Source organism: Diceros bicornis, chromosome 1 (genome assembly GCF_020826845.1).
Source record: "Diceros bicornis minor isolate mBicDic1 chromosome 1, mDicBic1.mat.cur, whole genome shotgun sequence".
Lineage (NCBI taxonomy): Eukaryota > Metazoa > Chordata > Mammalia > Perissodactyla > Rhinocerotidae > Diceros > Diceros bicornis.
This window is the reverse complement of record NC_080740.1, coordinates 60,358,156-60,374,864: the sequence shown is the minus strand read 5'-3', so window position 1 is coordinate 60,374,864 and position 16,709 is coordinate 60,358,156. Positions and strand designations below refer to the sequence as shown.

The 16,709-nt window shown below is 45.7% G+C and overlaps 1 long non-coding RNA gene across 3 annotated transcripts in view; it reads right to left on the bottom strand.

Moving 5' to 3' along the window:
* The window catches only part of LOC131407022 (uncharacterized), an 87,376-nt gene extending 70,671 nt beyond the window's left edge, over positions 1-16,705 (bottom strand). For all 3 annotated transcript variants that reach the window (XR_009220437.1, XR_009220435.1, XR_009220436.1), the window contains exons 1-2: positions 16,624-16,705; positions 1,169-1,336 (exon numbers count right to left, since the gene is read on the bottom strand). This is a non-coding gene — a long non-coding RNA (uncharacterized LOC131407022). The remainder of the gene's footprint in view (positions 1-1,168; positions 1,337-16,623) is intronic.
* Positions 16,706-16,709: the final 4 nt, after the last annotated feature.

The window sequence follows — 16,709 nt, the reverse complement described above, 5'->3', positions numbered from 1 at the left end:
TGTAAGGATGTCCTGTTCTTGCACCTGAGGACCTCTGAGAGTTCAACACATAGTAGTATTGAAGAGGTGGTAAGAGAGCTGCCTTCAGAAACAGACCAACCTGGGTTAATCCCAGCCCTACCAATTACCAACGGTGCGTATTGGGAGAAGTAATTTAGACCCTCTGAGCCTCAGTATTCTCATCTGTAAAATCGGAATAATAACAGTGCTACCTCATAGAGTTGCCATGAAGGTTAAATGAGATAATGCTAAGTAAAGAAATTTGTGCATTGCTTTGATACACAGTAAGTACTCAATATATGTTAGCTCTTGTTATAAGAGACTCCAATCCCTGTTCTGGGAGTTAAACTTTGGCCTTGATCTTGTTTTCAACTTTCTGTCACTGAGTCAGCCTTGCAAATAGTGATTCCCTGACAGTCCCCTACCTCTGTGTCCACTCTCAGTCAAAGCATCTCTCTGCAAGCAGTGGTAGGGGCAATGTCACCTCAGGCCCCATTCTGTTGCGCCCCCTAGCACTCCTGGATTCAGTGCTGAATTGTTTTGGTGCTTTTGGTTTGTGAACCTTCTTAAGCCTTTCTTTCTTCCACTTTTTCTTTACCGCTATGATTGTATGATAAAAGCAATATATGCTCATTATTGAAAAAAAAAGTACAGAAGAGTGTAAAGTGAAAATCAAAGTCTCACTCCCCACCTGAATCTCTATTCCTACTCCTGGGAAGTAACCAGTTAGCAATGTTGCACATATATTTCCAGAAATCATCCATGGCTGTAGGAACATATACACACACATACATTGTTCTGTGGCTTGCTTTATTCACTTAACAATCAGTCTTGAACACCTTTCTAGATCCACACCTGAGAGGTCCACCACACACTGTTTAATGGCAACCTCAATTTCTTTTGTAGAGAGCATCCTTGATTTCATCAGTCCCCTACAGATGGGCATATAAGGTTGCTGCTATATACTGAAACATTGCAATGAACATCCTTGTGCATATATCTTTGTGGACTCCTGAAGTCTTTAAGGCTTCTGATTGCCAGATAAGACCAGACTGGAGGGGATTCTTCAACTTTGGTTCTACCTCCCAACGTTCTCCACCCACACACAGCATTCAGTCCCTAGACCCAGTGACTCACTGGTCAGCAGCATGAGCACCTTCCTCCTCACCTCAAAATAGAAGAAAGAGGTCGCTGGACTGTTTCCTCATGATCTCGCAGGATAGGGGTTCACAGAACCCATGTTTCTGCCTTTCTCTGGAACCACAGGGGAAATCCCAGGCGGTGGGGAATAGGATTTCAGAATCCAGCTGTGTTCTCAGGTAGCCCTAAGGAAGCTCTAGAGAAGGAAGGAAACACGTTTTTGGTTCATGAGACACAATCTCAGCTGTTTTCAGTGGGGCAGGGAGGAATGTGAGTGTGACAGTAAGGAGAGGAGCTGAGACAGGCTTCAGGTGGTGGCTGGGAGGAGGTGAACACACCGGGCTTTCATCAGCAGTGACTCCGCATCATTATCCTTGCCCACATCCGTCGTCCCTTTACGCCGTGCCCTTTCTCAGGCCAAGGACAGGATGGAATGGCAGGAACTGGGACTGCTTATCCCCAGCTCGGCCTGACTCATGCAGGACCCCAAGCCAGCCACTCACTGTATCCCTGGAGAAGCCCCAGGGGCCTGGGTGAAGCTAGGGTGGGAAAAAGGTGCCCCTGGGCCATGTCCAAGTTGCTTACTTACAACTCTGTGACCCACGGAGACTTACCAAACCATCCCGTGCTTCAGTTACCCCATTCCCCTATCTGTAAAAAAGCAAAAGCAACACCAACAGTCCCTGTCTTATACTGTCCTTGAGAGCAGGAGGTACACCAAATGCTGAACACAGGACACGGCGTTACATAAGCAGTCAATAAATTTTTGATATTTGCTCCACTGATATCTCCCTCTTGCCTAGCACAGTGCCCAATTCGGTGTAGGTGCTTAATTAAAAATTTTTTTTCGATGAATGAACGAACAATCTCTTCATTTCCGGAGGGCAGACAGGAAAATTGCAAAATGACCCCCAAGGTCTCTCCAAGCTCATGTCACCCCATTCTCCTCTTTACGACTGTGGCAGCTTAGTGACAATGCGGTTTGGTTTGGTTTTCACTCAGTTTTCTCTCTCTCTCTCTGGCTTCCTAGGAGATAAGATGTTCTATTCTCCTTGGCTTGTCCTCAAGACCCAGCCACATAAGAAGAATCAGCTCAGGGCCAAGGTCCTAGAATGCAGTCTCCCCTCAGAGTTTCTAAAGAGAAACTTGTGGTCGAGTCCCAGGACCACGGAATATCAGAGGAGGGAGGAAGGGAGAACCATTTATTCCCAATATACATATATGGAATATCGACTGTGCCTAGAAGGGAAACCCAAAGCTTGCCGCTTGGCCCTGCCCCTCCACCCTCTCACAACGCTGGCTGATGCCTCAACCCCTCAAAGCCTGGCCTCACCTCTCCACTGAAATGACTTCCTTTGTAGGCAGCCCTCAGGAGCTCCCACTGAATCCAGGAGCCCTTTCCTCTATTCTTGCTCCTCACTACCTCTCTCCCAGCACCTTCCTCCTCCTTTGGTTTCTCTGAGTGACTCTGCTCTTCTGTTGTCCTCTTGTCTCCCTTCTCAGTTCCCAATACTTGCCTTCTGTTATGGGCTGCATTGTGTCCTCCCAAAATCCATATGTTGAAGTCCTAACCCCCCGTACCTCAGAATGTGACTGTTGAAGATAAGGTCTTTAAAAAGTAGTTAATGGGGCCATTAGGGTGGGACCTAATCTAATGTGACTGGATCCTTGTAAGAGGAAATTAGGACACAGGCAGAGGGCAGACCACGTAAAGATAGGGAGAAGATGGCCATCTACAAGCCAAGGAGAAAAGCCTCAGAAGAAACCAACCCTGTCGACATCGTTTGATCTCAGACTTCTAGCCTCCAGAATTGTGAGGAAATAAATTTCTGTTGTTTAAGCCATGCAGTCTGTGGTACTTTGCTATGGCAGCCCTAGCAAACTAATACACTCCCTGTATTGTTTAACACAGTCATTACCCCCAGAGATCTCATCCTCCTCTATTACTCCACCTCCATGGCTTCAACTATCATCCCTCCCCTCCCCGATTTCCCAGTCAGGTCAACATGTCCACACACTGAGATCTGGACTCTCATCTGGCTTCCAGCTCGAATTCCAACTGCCTGCCAGACAAATTCCTGCTGAATTGTTTTGCCAATGCTTAAATGTCAAGAGGTCTAGAACCACAGAATCCTTGAAGGTCAGCCCCACCACCTTGCTTTACAGATGAGGAAACTGAGGCACTAAACAAAGCAAACAAACAAAAAACAAACTCAGCTCTCTTCCTGACTTCCCTATTCCTAACAGTACCACCCATCTGGTCAACACTCAAAAACGTGGCATCATCTTTATTTCTGCCCTCTCTTCATCCCTCATAGCCAATCAAGGAACTTCCAGTGGATTCCAAAATCACTGTGTCTGTCGTCCAGTGTTTTAGTTCTATCTTCTTTTCTCTCCACAGATTAAATATTTCAGTGCATTTATTTTAGGTAAGTATTGAATTTTTAGGCCTCAGTAGCCTGTTCTGTTAGAAAGGTGGAATAGCATTGAGGGAAAAAACACAAGCTCCAGGCTCTGGCTTTGGTTCCTGGTTCCATCCTGTGGCCTTAGGCAGGTTTCCTGACCTATAAAATGGAGACAACAATGGTACCTACATGATAGGATTCTTGCAAGAATTAAATATGGATTTGAACCCAGTATGGTCTGGCCTCAAAACTCTTTGTACTACACCATGCTACCTCTTTCTCTGGGAATGTAAAGGAATCGGTTCAGTTTCTGACAGTGTGGTGGCCAAAATACCCTGGATGACCTACCCAAGGAAAAAAATTCCAAACATTGAATAAAATATATAATTAGTTAAAAAATGCATTGCTGAATTGGCAAAAAAGTAAGGAATATGCAGAAGCCAAAAAAGAAATGAAAAGGGAACTCTGGAACATAAGTGAGTGCCCAACACAGCTTTAGACTGAGGGTATCTGCCAAAACTTGGTGACTTGAAGCTTCCATTTTGATGAATACTAGGGATGAGGAGGACAGGAGATAAAGCTTAAACCCACACAAGGTAAGAAGTCTAATAGAAGCCCCTCAGAAGGGTCCACAAAGAGTTACAACCTCTGTGTAAGGGTGAATGAGAAATAAACCCATGGCACAGAAAGAGCATCAAGGAAATTTGTTTGACCAACCTTGATACTGGATGAGGCAAGAAAAACAATCTCCCCTGAAAATTCATAAGTACAAACCAGCCTTCACATGAGTTTACAGACTGAATTCATACTACCTGTACCCTACATAATCTGAAAAACTTCAAGCAGAAAATTTAATTTAAAGAGCTCCTGGTAGAAATAAACCCCAATAACTAGTAAAAGCAAATATAAATCCTCTCTGAAGGACTGCAATTTCAACCCATGCCTCAAGGAATGCCCATAAAGTTATAAAAAGTTGGGCTTAAAGTTAAACCACAAAACATGCAAGGAAACAAGGCACCATATGTGAGAACCAGTAGAAACAACAGACAACATAATCAGACCCACAAAAATATGAGACATAGAAATTATCAACTACAGAATATGAATAGGTATATTCAGGAAATAAATGTCAGCCTTACACATATGAGCCAGGAGCAGAAGACTATAGAAAATAACCAAGCCAATTTGGAAAAAGAAAATTTAAAATGGGGATGGATTAGATACTGTTAAAGGCAGAATTTGTTTACTGGGAGATGGATCTAAAGAAATCTAGAAAGTGATCTAGAAATACAAACAGATAAAGAATACAAAGAATTACATATGTGACATTGGAGGATAGAATAAGATGGTCTAGGGGCCGGCCCCGTGGCGTAGTGGTTAAGTGCGCACGCTCCACTGGTGGTGGCCCGGGTTCGGATCTCGGGCACGCACTGATGCACCGCTTGGCAAGCCATGCTGTGGCGGTGTCCCATATAAAGTAGAGGAAGATGGGCAGGGATGTTAGCCCAGGGCCAGTCTTCCTCAGCAAAAAGAGGAGGATTGGCATGGATGTTAGCTCAGAGCTGATCTTCCTCACCAAAAAAAAAAAAAAAAAAAAAGAATAAGATGGTCTAATATATATTTAATTGTATTTGCAGAAGAAAATAAAGGAAAGAATAAGGAAAATGAGGTATTTGTAGAGTCAGGACCAGGACTAGAGTGAGGTGAGTGAGGTACCTAGGGCATAAAATTTGTTTTAGACGCTCACTCTCAGGGCCAATCTTGCATTTGCACAAACTCAAGAAAGAGCACCTCCTTAAATTTGGTGCCCTAGGCACCTCACTGGCTTCACACCAGTGCTGGCCTTGCTGAGAATTTTTCCAAATTGCTGTAAGACACCAAACTCTGGGTCCAGAAATCCAAAGAGGAATAAAGAAAAATATATTCATACCTACTTATATCATAGTGAAACTGCAGAGGGCCTGGGACAAATACAGATCAATAACAAGAAACTACAATTAGACTGACCGCAGGCTTCTTAGCAGCCACAGTGGAAGTCAGAAGGGTATCTTCAATGTGCTGAGATGAAATAACTGGCAATCAAGAATTTTATTCAAGAATTTAAATATGAGGGTGGGGGCCTGCCCCGTGGCCTAGTGGTTAAGTTCAGTGTGCTCCGCTCCTGCAGCCCAGGTTCGGTTCCCAGGTGCTGACCTACACCACTCATCAGTGGCCATGCTGTGGTGGCGACCCACATACAAAATAGAGAAAGATTGGCACAGGTGTTAGCTCAGGGCAAATCTTCCTCAGCAATAAATAAACAAACAAATAAATAAGAGAGTGAAAGAAAGTCATTTTCAAACAAAAGGAGAGAATTTACTATCAAGAGACTCTTACTGAAGAAAATTCTAAAGGATGAATTTCAGGCAGAAGGAAGGCAATCTCAGATGGATGCTCTTATAAGAAGGAACAGTGAACAAAGAAATTGGTGGTCTGGAAGCCACCAGTGAACAATATTTGACTGTATAAAGACACAATAATAATGTCTCATGCATCCTAATAAAAAGATAGAATGAGGGCCGGCCCGGTGGTGCAAGCGGTTGAGCGCGTGTGCTCAGCTGGGGCGGCCCAGGGTTCTCCAGTTCCGATCTCCAGGCGCGCACTGACGCATGGCTTGGCAGGCCATGCTGTGGCGCGTCCCATGTAAAGTGGAGGAAGATGGGCATGAATGTTAGCCCCGGGCCAGTCTTCCTCAGCAAAAAGAGGAGGATTGGCAGATGTTAGCTCAGGGCTGATCGTCCTCAAAAAAAAAAAAAAAAAAAGATAGAATGAAAACACGGGACTACAACAGAATATAAAGGGGAGGGCAGAGATACAGACTTAAGGGTTTAAGTTAAAGTAGTTTAGGGTCCTTGTATTGTATTGTTTAAGAGGGTAAAAATCGTGATTAATTTTTAAATATCTAAGACATCCACTAAAAGAATAAATAGAGAGACTGTAACTTCCAAGGCAACCAATGGAAAAAAATGGATGATTAAAAAAAACTCAATCTGTAAGAAGACAAGAAAGTAGAAGGAAAAATAAAAATAAAAACCAGGACATAGGGGAGACTAGGCATGCGTGGGAACAGGCGGTGTATGCAAAATCTCTGTACCTTCCTCTCAATTTTGTTATAAATCTAAAACTGCTGTGAAAAAAAAAAATCTTAAAAAGTAAAAAACACGGATACCCAGGACAAACAGCACAAAATAAGACGGGAAGAAATCTAACTAATCTAGTAATTTTCAGTTCTCATATAAATATATGCAAACTGAAATGTGCTGCCCTGCATTGAAAAGACAAAGCTTGTCAGACTAGCTAGAAAGCAAAATCCAGCAACATGTGCCTGCCACAAGTGAAGCAGAGGAGCTAGGTTCAGTAGCTGCTGAAGGGTCCTCCTGCTTTACCCAGCCAATGAGATTTCTCCATAAAGTCAAGCAGAACAAATTGGGTCATTGGAGGCGAGTTTGATAAAGGACCTATCTGCAAACGTGTGGGCAGAGTGTAAGGCAACCACAGGAAGAGTGCAACACCCTGGAACTGGGAAAACAGGGCTGCCTTATCACCTCCAGGGCTGAAGGGCCAAGGAAGGCTGGGCAGTTACCAGAACCTGTTCTGGCTCCTTCCAATCCATTTTCCACACTGCAGCCAGAATGACACGTTCCTTAACACCCACACTCACACAAACACATCCACAGCTTTAAGCCTTCTAATAGCATCCCATAGTCCTTGAGAAGGATAAAATTGCATACCCTTAACACAGCCTCCAAAGCACTTTGTGATCTGTCCCCTCTGCCATATCTCTAGCTTTTTCTGGGACCAGAGTCCACCTCATTTGCAGCCCGTCAGTCACAGTGTCCTTCTCTTATAGCCTTGGATTCACCCATGCATGCTCCCTCCCACCTCAGGACCTTTGCATGTGCTGTTCTCTGCCTGGAATACTTCTCACTCCACCCTCCAATCCCGCTTAACATCATTTATCCTTTAGGACTGAGCTCAAGTGCCACTTAGTACAGTAACTTTCCCAAAGCCCTGGCCTTCACAATATACCTTCAGGGCATTAATACCTCTCCAGCAGAGCACTTACCATTGCATTTTCTATTTATATTTGTGCAATTATTTGATGAATGTATGTCCCACTAGACTGGAAGCTCCATGAGGGCAAGAATCGCACCCTTTTTGTTCACTGCTGTACTGTGCCTGGCACCTAGCACCTAGCTGAAGCTCAAATATTGATGAATGAAGGAATGAAGACATCCTTACTAAGAGAAGGGTACTTTGCCCAGAAACAAGTATTCTATACCCTAAGAAGCTTTGCCCAGTTTCATTACACAATTTGCAATCATTTATTCACAGATTATCTACTTGTCATTTCTCTGTGTCATTTCTCTGAGAGAATTAAAGGCAGCTTCCTTCAAAGACCTTTGCTGAACATAAAAACACTCCCAGGGCTGTTTATACAGCAAGAATATCAGGGGAGAGCCTCCAGGCCAGGGCATGGATGGCATCTCAGTAAACCTTGATAAATAAATGAAAAGCTATAGGATATATCGGAGTATAGCAGGAAGCCATTTGGTTTAAAACTAATTTGGCCTGACCTTATTGTTCCAAAAGGGCCTGACGTGGCTGTGGAGCATGCACTGTACATCTGCTTTAAATATTTACTATGTCCCAAAGACAAAAATGATGCCCCTAAAGATAGGGATGTAACCTCCCCCATATCGACATTTCCTTTAGGATAAGCGTCTCTCCCTAAACTAAGGATTAATTACTGACCTGCTGCGCTCACCTTGTGACCACTCACCTTGTGACCACAGGCCTGCTGACCACTGATCTGCTGTGCCAGCTAAGCATCGCATGATAATTGTAAAAGGAATATTCTTATCATATGTGGTGCATGCTCTTTGTTCCAAGAGGGTTTATAACCACTCTGTACACCCCACTTCTTTGGTGCCCTTCCTTCCTCGGGGAAGGAAGACCTCGGGCTAGTCCTCAGATCTGGCTCATAATAAACTCACCCCAATTTTGGTTTATAGATTGACTATGGATTATTTGCATTGACAACCTAGTGGACACTCAAGGTGGAGGACAGGGAGTGTCCCCATTCTTGGCCTATCAGACCCAGAGCAAAGGCAGATGGATTCAACAATCAACCATGAGCCTTTCCAAGGGCCCTAAATGGTGACCAGGGCCACAGCCAGTGGCACCCACGTGACTGAACGCTGGGCATTCTGGCAAAGTGGGCTGAAGGAGCTGAGTTTGGTTGGCTCCAGACAATTGCTAACCACAGAGAAAATCCTCTGCCTTAAAATTCCTACTTGGGAAAGGGACCAAAAGCATTTCCTTTGATTAATAAAATCTACATCCTGTTCTCTAATTTGATTGACTCTACACGTGGATGGTAATGGCTCTATGCCTTGGCTTCCTCATCCTCAACACAGATGAAAATTTTTAAGTTCTTTTAGAGCATCAGTAATAATAATAGCAGTAGCAACTAACATTTACTGAACATCACTCTATGCCAGACTCTGTGCTAAGTTCTTTAAGTGTCTATATATTATCTCTTCTAATCTTCATGTAAATTAGCTCATGTTGGTCCCCTACTTAAAACTCTCCAATGACTTCCATTGATATTAAAACAAAATGCAAATTCCTTACCATGCCTTTAAGGCCTTCCGTCACCTGGCCCTGCCTATTTCCACCGCCTTATCTCAAAGAGCTCTCCCTTTCAGTCAGTTAGCTCCAGCAATGTCAACCTTCTTTCTGCAACTCACACACACCAAGCTTGTTCCTACCTCATGGCCTTTGCACCAGCTGGCCCTTCTGCCTGGAGATCTACCCATGGCTGCCTCCCTCTGGTCATCTGGGTCTCAGCTCAGTCACTACCTCCCCGATTCCCCTACCATCCTCACCCCATTACTAGATCACAGCACCCTGTTTCATTGCCTCCATAGCATGTATTGCTATCTGAAATTATCTTAATTATTTGTTTGCTTCATTATTATCTGTCTCCCCTAACTAGACCGTACATCCCATGAGGGCAAAGCCTCATCTGTCTTGTTCACTCCTGAATTCTCAGTGCCCAGGACAGAGCCCAGCACACAACAGGCATTCCACAAATATTTCTCAAGTAAAGAAATGGGTGAAAGACCCTGTGAGATAAGAGCTACTATACTTATACCATTTTATAGATGAACTATATATATATATATATATATATATATAAGCATCACCTGAGTCTTAGTGACATTGGGTGACTTGCCAGTAGTAGGTAAATAGAGGAGCTGAGTAACATTTGAACCCAGGCCAAGCTGGCCCCAGGACTTTTGTTCTTAATCACTACACAAACTGAGATTCATCCCATCAATCATGTCATGTACCCTCCCACTACTACTCCCCTATTCATTCTTTGCACAGACCTGGCCCAAAAGCTAGGCAGCAAGGAGGCATTGAATAAAGCAGTGCAGAGAGTGTGAATTAGTACAACCACTTTGGATAACTGTTTGGAAATACCTGGTAAGGCTGAACCAGTCCTTAGAACATACCCACGGATATACAAACATGTGTTCAACAAAAGCCATGTACAAGAATGTTCACAGAAGCAAACACTGGAAACAATTTAAATGTTCATCAATAGTAGAATGAATAAATATATTGTAGTATAGTCATATAATGGAATATTATATAGCAATGAAAAAGAAACTACAACTGCATGCAACAACATGGATGAATCTCACCAAAAAATTCCATTTATAGAAAGATTAAAAAATGGGGTTTCCAGAATGCTGGTAATGTTTTGTTTCTTGACCTGGACGCTAGTTCCACAGTTGTGTTCACTTTGTGAAAATTCACTGAGTCGTACACTTCTGATTTGTGCACTTTTCTGAATGTATTTACGTTGAATCACATGAAATTGCCATCTTTGTATGTAAAAAGTGGTTGAATATCAGTAATTTCATATGGTTCAACTAATATGTTATACTTCAATAAAAAAATTACTTAAGAAAAGAGAAAAAAAAATCCTGCCCAGTTGAATTGCTTTGTACGTGGTTCTATAAAAACTGGTTTTGAGAAAGAGCCTGTGCCACCCAAGGGCCCCTTGGCAGGTGGTAACAGACTCAGGATGGTAGTAAATTCTTCCCCAGGGCCTGAGGTTGGTGCACTTGGCCATGTACTCCAGAGTCTGGAGCCTGGGCCAGCCCTGGTGTGGTGCAGGTCAGCTGGAGGAGGCCAGAATGTCCTCGAGCAGAGATGAGTAACTGCAGCCTCAGACCCAAGGTGCCAGTGTTCCTGGAATGCCCCAGTTCACGCCTGCCCTAGTCTTTGCACTCACCATGCCCTCCTTCCTGGGCATTTGCGTGGCTCCTGCTCCTCAGCCTTCAGACTGCCCAGAGAGGCTTTCCCTGACCTCTCTACAGGGGCCAGCTCCTTCCCTGGATTGCTGTCACATCCCTTTATTATTCCCTTCGTAGATTTGACCAACATTTGAAATTATTTATTATTTGGGTATTTACTTTTTATTATCTGCTCTCCTCATTAGACTAAGCTGTATAAGAGCAGGGGATTCCTATAACTTGCTTGCTATTGTAGCCTCAGGCCCTGGGATGGTACCTGGTACCTAGAACGTGCTTAAATATTGGTTGAGTGAATGACTGACCAAATGAGGTGGCGTGAATGGAGGCCAGGGGACAAAAGGTGGCCCAAAACAACAAGAAGGGTGCAGTCTCCATCCCTTTCATGGAGCATCCATCAAAGACAAGATCAGGCCTCTGGAAAGTTGCTGACCCCTCCAGAGTCCAGACATCCATTCTTCACCCCTGTGCTTCTCCCAGGTCCCCATTCTGTTATATGAAGGATGCAGACATTATGAGGTATTAACTGAACCACTATATAGAGTAGGAATCATCATGACCCTTATAAGGATAAGGTTGAGAGCCTAAAGGATCAGTAACTCACCTGAGGTCCACCAACAATTAAGTGGCAAAGTCTAAGTCTGTCTAGTCCCAAAGCCAGAACTCACCAACCACTGTATCACCTGGATTTTCAAGGTTACCAGGGAATTTCTGTGATTTGCTGGCAAGGACCAGGGGGCTACTCTTGGCCATTTATTTTCTGCTTTTCTTGCTCACTGCTCTCAACGGTTGCTCTGGATTTTGGCTCCACATCTGAAATGAACAGTGCACTTGCATTTTATGTGAATTTGAACTAACACAAATTTGAACTGTGCCATATAAATATATTCATAGAAATCTTGATTCAGTAGCCAAAGCTGATACAAAGCAAATCTGACTTTACATTCACACCTATGAAGAAATCACTCTTAAAGTATGTGAGGTCTTCAGGAAAGCTTCTTTTGTATAGCATTCCACTGCCCTGTTCAGCAAAGAGTGAAAGGGTCTTAGAGGAAGGATGGGGAAGAGGAAGCTAGTGACCTATATTATCATAACAAATTAAAATCTTAAGAAATTCCCTGTTAGAGCAATTAGAGGACCACAAAAATAGCTGCGCACTTGGTTCTGAGCTAAATTACTTGAAAAACATCATGTACTCTGTCACTCACAACAACCCTCTGAAGCAGCTACTATGACTATCCCCTTTTTACAATAGAGGCTTGAAGAGATTAAGAATTATGCAAAGTCACCAAGTGCATAACACCCCCTCCTCCCATACTGATACTAGAGAATCATCATTCAGCAAACATTCAGCATTCTATCACACGATCTGCTACCACCGAAATTCAAGCATCTATATTGGGCGTGGTTAAAATCAACTCTTTGGTGAGCTATTTAAGATACCCAGCCACACAGCTGAAAATACCACAACAAAAACTGTGCTAGTTAATGCAGCGATGACAGCAACAGTATTATTGTTGTAACTATTTATTAATAAAGAAATCTTTGTTTGCATTTTTGATTGTTTTTCTGAGGTTTTGATGCACCTAGATAAATGAACTCCTCTTAAAATTCTAACCCATTCCTTGCCTCAAAATGGCTAGGTGTGTTGAATGATCATCTAAACGTGTATTCAGCACTCACAGTGTACCATGTGCTGTACTAAGTGCTTATGTGCATTATTCCATTCGAGTTCCACTCAACCCTTTGCGGTAAGTACTACTATTAGTTTTCATGTTACAGAAGAGGAAACTGAGGCACATAAAGTTTGAAGGCTATGGAGCTTGTAAGGGTAGGATTGGACCCCAGCAGTCTGTGCTCAGTGTCTGCACATCTGTCTTTCAAGCTCTCCAGTCTCCAGAGCTGAAACAGCTGAACACACTGAGCTGGGGCTAGTGCCAGAAGAGAGTTCTAACCTTGGGTCTAACACGTCCCCCCTTGCTCACAGGATGAGGGTCCCCCTGCCTATCTTCAGTTGCTCTAGCACTCCCCAATGCTCCTTCCTGCCTCTGCGCCTCCGGCCACCAAGCCCAGCTTGGCTGAGCCTGCATTCTGCAGATCTGAGCTGCAGGGAAACTTCGCCAGGGCTCCCAGGCTGTGCCCCTTCCTTTGCTCTCTGCACTCTCTCATGCACCACTGATGTTAACTGTAATTAAATCATTCTTTGATCATTTGTTTAATGTCTATCACCCCTACTTGACTATAAACAGTAGCAGTTCCAGACTTTCTGTCTAGGTGGGGGCTGTTTGGGTTGGGGGGCTTGGATTCCACTGCTTAGTACTTGAAATCAGGTTGAGAAATGTCAATTGAATATAGAAACGATTGAGGGTGCTGATGAAGATTATAGGGGAAAGCACATCCCACCCCCAACCCTGCTCCCTCACCATGGTGTCACCCCTGACTGTAAGCTCTATAAAGGCAAAAATAGTGTCTATCTCTTTTACCACTGTAACCCCAACACCTGGCACTGTGCCTGATACACAGGAAGTGCAAAATAATTTCTTGTGGAATTAATAAATAATTAAAACAGAGCCTCTGACTTCTTATCTGAAAAAGAGGGATGATCAGACCCAGAACACAGCTTTTTAAAGCAATATTACGTACGAAAACATGCTAAGCACAGGAATGGCACACAATAAGTGCTCCATAAATGCCTGTCATTGAATTGGAATTCCTGCCTCTCCTCACTCCCACTAACTCAGCTCTCAGGTCCGGGCAAGGGCAGGAGCTTAATAAGAGAACAAAGCCCAGAACTGTACCCACTCTACTCTCCCGGCCACGATCTGTGGGGGTGAAGACATTGATACTGAGGTTGGGGTGAAAGAACTGTTATTAGCATGGGCAGGAAGGCAGGGTTGTTAGGATTTTGCCTCTAGCAGAGAAGTTGTACCCAGGGAAGAGATTAAGCAGCAGATTGAGCAGTTTTGGAATGAACAAAGTCAGATGAAGGAGAAAAAACATCCAGGACAGGCCTACTGGCCACCCAATCCAAAGGAATGACTGTGATGTCTCCAACCTGTAAAGGAGCAAATGTTCTGCATCCCCCCACCATCCTTCACTCTGTTCCCTCATCCCCAACCACTGGCCCCTGGGCTGCTGGAGAGGTTTAAAGCACAAATCAGAGTGTGTCATGACCCTGCTTAAAACTCTTAAGAGGATAATATCTGAACTCCCCACTAGGCCGACTTCAATCTTGCTTGCCAAGCTGTGGCCTCCCGTCAGCAGCTCCGTGTCAGGCTTTTCCCCCGCAGGGCCTCCACCCAGGCTCCCTCTGCCTGGCATGTCTCCTCAACTCCCTTAGGCTCACTCCTTCTGTCTTCAGTCTCAGCTCACAACTACAAGCCCCCTGTCAGAAAGGTACCCAAATTAAAATCAGGTCCTTCCCCACAGCTCCCCATACCCTCAGATTCGCCTTCCTTTTCCCTTCTAGCACTTATCATAGGCTCAAATAGTGTAGTCTGCCAGTCTGTCTCCCCAAAAGACTGTGAGCTTCACAACGGCAGGGAGGGCTGTCAGTCTCTCACCACTGAGTCCCTAAAGTCAGGGCAGGCCCTAGCACAGAATATACGAATGAATGAATGAATGAATGAATGAATGCATTTCTTATTAACAGTTGCCCCAAACCACTCTTCTCTTTAGGTTCCAAGTAGGAGTAGAATATGGTCCCCAGTGCCTCCCCAGACAGTGAACCACACTCTGCTTAGGCATCAGAGGCTCCTCCCAGCTCAGGAGTGGGGGCTCCTCCATCTTCCCACCATCCCACCAGGGCTGGGGTCTCCTCACCTCGTCCTTCAGGAAAGCTGAGAAAAGATCGAGAATGGAACCCTGTCTGTCTCCCGGCTAATTCCTCTAATAAAGGAAACAGGAGAGCAAACAGCACCCCCCCTCCCCCATCCTGCTTTTCTTCCACAGTTTAGAAGAGATTTATTTATTCCCATCCTTTAAATTGTTTGAGCAAGTTCATGAGTGAACGAACACTGGCTGGAAAATTACTGCTCCAACTTTCCTTGTTTAACGTGCTTCAATGACTTGCAAGAAACACATTTTTAGGTTTGTGATGCTGAGAAGGGCTGGTAGCAAAGTAGAATGTACCGGTTGCAAAGATCTAGAAAATCAGCACCACAATTTACTAGATCTTCCCCTTTTTACATCTCAATTTCTACACCTGACAAATGGGAATAAGGATATTGACCTTCCATACCTGTAAAGGGAGGTCCTGAAAAACTGTAATATACTCTATTGTCCTAGTAAAGTGTTTTTCTCATGGCTTTAAGGAAGGTCTCAGCCCTGAGAGGAAGACCTGAGGTTCCCTAGGGGAGGGCCTGCTCTGCCCCGCAGGAGCTGACTAAGTCAGTCACACTGCAAAGGTGCGTCTGAGTAGCGAGAAGGCATTTTAGACTGGGACTCAGTGTCCTTGAGTACTGCTCTGGGTTTGCAAAATGTCTTTCCGCTGCCTGTCTCCAGAGTCCCAGCCCTAGACCTCTGGCCTGGGCTGGGCGCTTTTCATCGGCTCCCCTGACAACAGCCAAGCGCAGTCCTACAGTGGCGTAGGAAGAAAAAGGCAGCCTCACAACCTCCCAGTGAAGCCAGAACACCAACACGTCAAACCTTACAGGGGATTCAGTGCCTGGCCCAGCTCTTATCCCCGCATCAAAGCCACCCCCCACCCTGTATTCCCCGGAGGCTACAGCCCCCTCCGTTCCTGGGCGGAGCTGGGCCTGCTGCGAAGGCTCCTCGCCTTCCTAGAGTCAGGCCTAATGGCGGGGGCCTTTCTTTTCACCGGCCTGGGCTGATGAGCTACCCCCGCCTCTCCCCCACCCCCCATCATTAGCTGCAAAGAAAGGATCCCCGGCCATTTCCATTTCCTCTGCGGCTCGAGCCCCCTGTTGTTATTTAATCCCGCGGCCACCTCAGCAGCATCCTCGGCTCGACCGGCTCCACCCATCCACCTGGCCAATTCTCGGCCGCTCCCGCTTCCTCCGAGGGGAGCTGGTGGGGTAGTCGGGGAAAGGCGCCTACAGCAGCAAAGAGCCGCGGCCTTCGGTGGACAGACGCTCCTCGGGCCCGAGTCCCGTGAGGGCTGGAAAACGCATGGGGCTGGAGAGGGAGCAGCTAGCCGGGGCAGCAGAGGGCAGGCAGACGCCGGGGCACTGCGGACATTACACTGGGGCGGGGGGAAGAGGGGCGTTTCAAGGCGAGAGCCAGGTCTCCTCTAGCTGAATAGCCAGCATCGCCCCGGGGGGTACTGGAGCCGGCAGATGCCTCGGCCCCGTCGCTGTCCACACCCAAGAAATGGGGGGGAGGGGTGGTCTGCACTCACTCAAGGGAGAAAGCCTCAGGAAAGGAACCAGATTCACACAACAATCCCCACTCCGCCCTTCTTTGATAATGCACTTTTGACATTTTCTTAATATTTGGTAAACGCAGCTTCAAGACCCTTCCCCCTCCCCGACGCCCTAGTCCAGAGAAAGAGAAGGCCCCCAGCAGGGGTCTTCCCGCACCTGCCCCCTCTCCCCCTCCTGCCTGCGGCGGGTAGAGATCCATAGATATAGGTGTATCCTCCCCCACCCGGCTCTTGGCCCAGGATCCGGAGGACGCAGTACCCCCCACCCCCCAGCAACACTGACGGTTCCTGCCCAGGCCCGCAGTGGCTTGAAGGTGGCCTTTACCTCCTCTCGCAGGCTGGGAGGGGGTACAGCCCGCGCAGCTGAGCCAGCTGCAGCAGTCGCCGCCGCCCTCCATTCATAAAAAAAAA